The sequence below is a fragment of the Octopus sinensis genome, linkage group LG2 (genome assembly GCF_006345805.1).
Source record: "Octopus sinensis linkage group LG2, ASM634580v1, whole genome shotgun sequence".
NCBI lineage: Eukaryota > Metazoa > Mollusca > Cephalopoda > Octopoda > Octopodidae > Octopus > Octopus sinensis.
In genome coordinates this window covers 22,515,990-22,522,424 of record NC_042998.1, presented here as the reverse complement: position 1 = coordinate 22,522,424, position 6,435 = coordinate 22,515,990, and positions in this window count along the sequence as shown.

The following is a 6,435-nucleotide window of genomic DNA, read 5'->3' as shown; positions in this document are numbered from 1 at the left end:
AAAGATAGTCTTTTAGAGTTTAATCTAAGTATATCCGTTGTCGTATGACAGGGCTGAGGAAGATTCTTTTGTTCGTTTTTTCGTTTCGGTCATGCGGCTACGGTCATACTGGAGCACCACCGTGATTTTGTAGTTTTGCATATCATTCTTCTTTGGCTGATTTCTTCTCTCTGGTGGGATTTCATATGATCAATCCTGCATCTGGTTTTTCCTTTGGTTGCCGGATCATTTGGTGTATGAAGGATTCTGACACGGCTACCCTCGTCTGTACCTCATGCCAGGCCGTTAGTTCGTTCGGTATTGTGGACAGGAAAATGTCTTGTTCGTTTTGGAAACATCCACGTCCAAATTCTGTAGGTTTCTTCATTTTCCATTTTTTTTCTTTTTTATGTTGAAACGATGCTGAAAAGTTTGAAGGATAGCAAAAGCTAAACACACATGTTGCTTCATTTATATACCTATTTCTTTATTAGCCACAAGGGGCTAAATACAGAGGGGACAAACAAGGACAGACAGAGGTACTAAGTCGATTACACCGACCCCAGTGCGTAACTGGTACTTAATTTATCGACCCCGAAAGGGTGAAAGGCAAAGTCGACCTCGGCGGAATTTGAACTCAGAACGTAACGCAGACGAAATACCGCTAAGCATTTCGCCCGGCGTGCTAACGTTTCTGCCAACTCGCCGCCTTGTTCATTTATATACTATCACATAGGTATACCTATATATACATACGTATATGTGCTCATGATCAACGGAACAGCCCCTCGTGAAATTAACGTGTAGGTGGCTGAGCACTCCACAGACACACGGAACCTTAACGTAGTTCTCATGGAAATTCAGCATGACATAGAATGGGACAAGACTAGCTCTTTGTATCACTCATTTTTGTCATCTGAGTGAACTGGAACAACGTCGAGTAAAGCGTCTTGCTCAAAGACTATAGGCACAAGGTCTGAAATTTTGTGGGAGGGGGCGAGACGTTTACATTGGTCCCAGTACGTAACAGGTACTTATTCCACTGACCCCGAAAGGATGACAAGCAAAGTCGACCTCGGCGGAATTTGAACTCAGAACGCAAGGAAGGACGAAATGCCGGTGAGCATATTACTCGGCGTGTTTTGTTTGAACAAAATAATCCTTTCTACGAAAGGTACAAGACCCGAAATTTTGGGGGAGGGGACTAGTCGATCACATCGTCCCAGTGTTTCACTGGTACTTTATTTATCGACCCCGAGTTTGAACAAAATAATAAAAACACCTTTTAAATAGAATTTTTATTATTTAATACGAAATCGGTCCATCTTTGGCATCACTCAGTTTTAATACCTCGAGAATGGTAGGGGAATCTTTAGACATTCTTCATGTAAAATCCGCTTTAGTACTTTAAACGGCGATGGCAGAGAGAAGTGGATCCTCACCTACTAATCCAAAATGCACCATAAATTTTCGATAATATTCAGATCCGGTGATTTAGGGCGACAGTCGAAGTGATCTACTTCACTTCTGTGGTCTTCTTACCAATTTTGGATAAAATTAGCAATGTGACTCATCTTAGAAGATTGTGCTGCCATCAAGGAGCAATATGTGTGCCACAGGATGGACATGGTCAGCCAAAGCAACCAGGTAATTCTTGGCATTAACTCTGACATGTAGAACAGTTAAAGAGGCAAGAAAATTCCGCCGTGATATGGCTGTCCAAATTCTCACAAAACCACCTCCGTAATTCATGGAAGGGTCTCGTCCCTAAGTGGGAAAAGTAGGTGAATGATGTCTTATTAGAAAAGATAACATATTTTCATTGAACCATTTACCACTTATAATAATCTAGACCAGCGGTTCTCAACTGCGGCCCTCAATCATCCTTCCGGCGGCCCCCGATAGTCTTCCTTCAATAAATATAAATTTTTCTTTGACTTCTGTTTCACTTTTCTTGGTGCGGCCCCTAAAAACAATCCAGGTATCTTATCTGACCCAGATCTTAAAACGGTTGAGAACCGTTTATGTACACATCATTTTTCTCGCTTGTCAATAAGTGGCCACGGCAGAGGATTAGCAATTGCAGTCCCTCCATTATGTCCAGATTCATGGAACACACAAAGAGTCGTTTTGTTTTGACAAAGGGTGGATAAAATAATGGTTTAGCTCGCTGTCACTTTTGCTGTCGTAGTTTTTAGACACCAATACGTTTCAGTATTCGACGGTTTCTCTCTGTGAGCTTTGCCTTCCGCCCAGAATCATGTTTACCAGAACTGGTAGAACTTGGTTTAGAAATGCTAACATGATTTAAGACACTGTACTTCTCGAAACATGAAACTATTCAGCAGTTTTAGTAACTGAAGCTCTGGTTATCAACGTTTTAAAAATTTGTTCTTTTTGGAAATCAGATAGCTCGTGCATTTTAACCTATTTCATATCTGCCAAAAATACTTATCATGAAGCGCAAGGCATGTATAATGCATATGAACAAATATATACAAACTAGAACAGTTCTGAATATTTGCTAATAGAAGAAAATAGTTAGTGTTGCTTCCATTATTTTGTCCAAAACACACATACACACACTGGAGACGCGTGGTTTAGTGGTTAGGGTGTCAGCATCATGATCGTAAGATTGTGGTTTTGATTCCTTGACCGGGCGACGCGTTGTGTTCTAGAGCAAAACACTTCATTTCCCGTTGCTCCAGTCCACTCAGCTGGCAAAAATGAGTAACGCTGCGATAGACTGGCGTCCCGTCCAGCTGGGGAACACAGACGTCATAGAAACCGGCAAACCAGACCAATGAACCTAGGCTTTAAAAAGGCGCATTTATATATATATATATATATATATAATATATATATATATATATATATATATATATATATATATATAGCAAAAACTGTCCGACGAACGTCAACGGGAAACTCAGAGTAACAGGTTTTGTTGAATTTCTGCTGCTTTAAATAAAGCATATTACACACCACTTGTATTTGAGTACTCTTTTTTCCACTTTGTTTCACATTTACGTGTTTACTCCGGTATATATATATATATATATATATAATATATATATAATATATATATATATATAGTGGGAGAATTCAAAAAAAAAAAGACGAAGACAGGTGGTGTGAGACAACAAACAGATGTAATTTAACGCTCGGGAAGTGAAAATGTCTTTAACGTTTCGAGCCTTCGCCATTCCACAAAAAGGAACACAGAAAGAAACGAGGAAAGAAAATAAAGAAGTGTAGTGGCTAATATATATATATATATATATATATATATATATATATATATATAGTCAATTCAAATAAACAAATAAAAACGGATAACATGAGAACGTGCATAAGAAATGTATTAGCTTGACGATCGGTGAAAAGAGAGAGTTTGACGTTTCGAGCATAGCTCTTCGTCGAAAAGGAAAAAGGGAAGTTCTAAGAAGGAAAAGAAATCGCCAACGGCACATGTGTAATACATACATATATATATATATATATTGCGTACGTGCGTGATTGTATGTAATATATGTAGTAAGACATATTAACGGAAAATTTGAAAGAAATGATGAAAAGAGGTGTTTATATTATTCTGACCAATCTCGGACAAATAAGAACCCAATCTGTTTATATACTCAACAAATCCAGTAGTTTCAGAATACCGATGGAACTAATTTACATATCATAAGCGTTGAACACTTTATTTAGTATGATGGACCTTTCAACGGAGATCCCAGTTTACGCAGTATCGAGGTGAGATATGCTTGTGTGTGCCCGTGTGTGTCATCGTTCAGTTTTATTTCAAGATTTCTTGCCAGGCTTCTTCATTAGAATTTCAACATCAGCCGGGTATTTAATGTATGTATGTATGTATACGTGCAGATTTGTATGTTTTGTTTTATGTATGTCTTCTCATGCATATACTTGCATATCTAGATATGCTCATATATACTTACTTAAATGATAGACTTCGAGAAAGTTTCACATATTTTCACAGTTCCAGTGATGGATTGGATCTGTAGTCTTCGAATCAGCTTTCTTTTTTTTGTCTTTGAAAAAGGTATAAACCTGAACTTATAATCTGGATACAGTAACTGCAGATTTTTGTATGTACGTATGTATGTATGTCATTGTTCAATTTTATTTCAAGCTTTCTCGCCAATAGAGAAAGAGTCGGTTTCTAACCTAGATCCAAGGATCCTTCATTGGAATTTCAACAACACTAGGATATTTTTGTATGTATGTGTGTGTGTGAAGATCAGTATCTTTTCCTTTATGTATGTATTCTTATGCATATACTCGCATATCTAAACATGATCATATATACTTCAATGATAAATTTCTGGAAAGTTTTACAGATTTATACAGTTCCAGTGATGGACTGGATCTGTAATCTTCGAATTAGCGTTCTCCTTTCTGGTTTTGAGAAGACTAATTTCTCAAGATTGGCGTTTAGGTAGTGTGGTTACATATCCCAGGGCCCCAATAGTTACAGGTATAAACCCGAACTTGTAATTTGAATAGAGTAACTGCAGATTTCTCAATAGTTCAGCATAGGTGTTCTCTTTTTCACTGATCTTCAGCTTTATGTTAACATCCGCTGGGCAGCTGATGTCCGCAACTACACACAGCTTCTCTTCTCTGTCTCAAATCATATCAGGTCTGTTGTGCTTAAATTTTATTGAGGTCTTCACTGGGACATTTCACCAGTACTCCTTTTTATTATGCGTGGCTATGGCTTCTACCATACAGTGGGTTCTTATTTCTTTGTCCTCGGGGTTATCCTTCCGACAGATTTCATTATAGTGTCCTAACTACAACATAATGTCTCATCGGTAGATAATACCGTGATGACATTTTCGGACGACTGCTTATGATGTGGGTGATATCTTTGGTGTTAACTCCACAAAGTTTGCATCGGTTGTCGCATTTTGCTGCTTTTCCTGCATCTCTATCCCTTTTGTGCATCAGGTATTCGGTTGATATTTCCTGTTTCTGGATTGCAAATGCATACTCTTCAAAGTGGGAGGTAGCAATCCGGCTATTGGTCCATGATAGACTGCTTTGATGATCAATGTTACTATCATCTCGTATGTGTGTATGTATGTATGTATGTATACACACACATACATACATGCACACACACTTGCGAAATTTAATTTTGTTATCGCACCGCTGAAAATGTACAGCAGTTATTTAAAATATTTTGACGATTTGAGATTTTGTTACTCACTACCGGCTTCATTATCATTACTAGTTCAATTTCTCACCCTGAATTCTGGTGATCTTATTATTATTTGGCAGTTGATTAAATAAACTGCAATAACATTCTTGGTAACGAATCAATGAACCAATCCTGCTCTCCTTTATTAACAAATATTTCGCGGTACATCAAAACAAATCATCTTTTATTTATCTTAAATTTTACGAAATTTTAAAATTCAACCTCAACTTTGCAACCTAAATTTGTAAAACTGTCTTTTGTATTTGGTTTGGAAGATTCTTGACGGGAACTTGTGTGTTGAAACAAATCTCGTTGTGTCTTGGGAGAATCGTTCGCCGATAATGATAACACGTATTGCGAGTGTTATTGGCGTAATAACTCTCCCAAGACACAAGATTTGTAAAACTATTGTCATAATTCCCAAAAGATTGGGTAAAGCAGTGGATGTAATCTGTTTGTTTTTTCTTCATAGTTCCTTTCTAATTTTTGCACAAGTCCAGATTACATCGAACCTAGGGCTAAGCTATTTCTTATTTTATTCATCAAAAAAAGATGAAACGCGAAGTCGATCTCGCTGGAATTCGAACTCGGATCGAAACAAGTAAAAAAAAAAAAAAAAGACACAAAGCACCTTTGCTGACGCTTTAACGATTCTATCAGTTCGCCACCTTCCTGTTCCTCGTAATTATTTTTTCCATTGAATAAATCTTGTTGAAAATCTCAAATGGTTTTACTGGGTTGGTGCATAATTATTGCGGTCCCCCCACCCGCCAACAAATTGTATTAAATAATAACAATATTTAACAAAAACATCTTTAAATGACGGCCTGACCGCCTGCCAAACAATTGGAAAGCAGTCATTGAAGTAGATGGTGAATATACTCCCAAAATAATCATTCAAAGATGTTTTTGTTGAATAAAAACCCGCAATAATTATGCACCAACCCAATATTATTCAACCAGTTTTAACAAACTAAAATCATTTCTGTAAGATGTCCATCCGTCTCCATGTTGAATATTTTACAATGTATGTTGTGTTAAGCTTTCGTGTCTCGTCTGCCAGATTACAGTGAAACAGTACGATCTGATAAAAATAACAGTGAAATCTATCTTAAATCATATTTTAAGCGTAGGAAGGAGTCTTTTGATAATGTAGCTCTAGATACACCATGTCTGAAGTAAAAACAAGCAAACAAACAAACAAAACGACGGGATGATCACAACTGGAT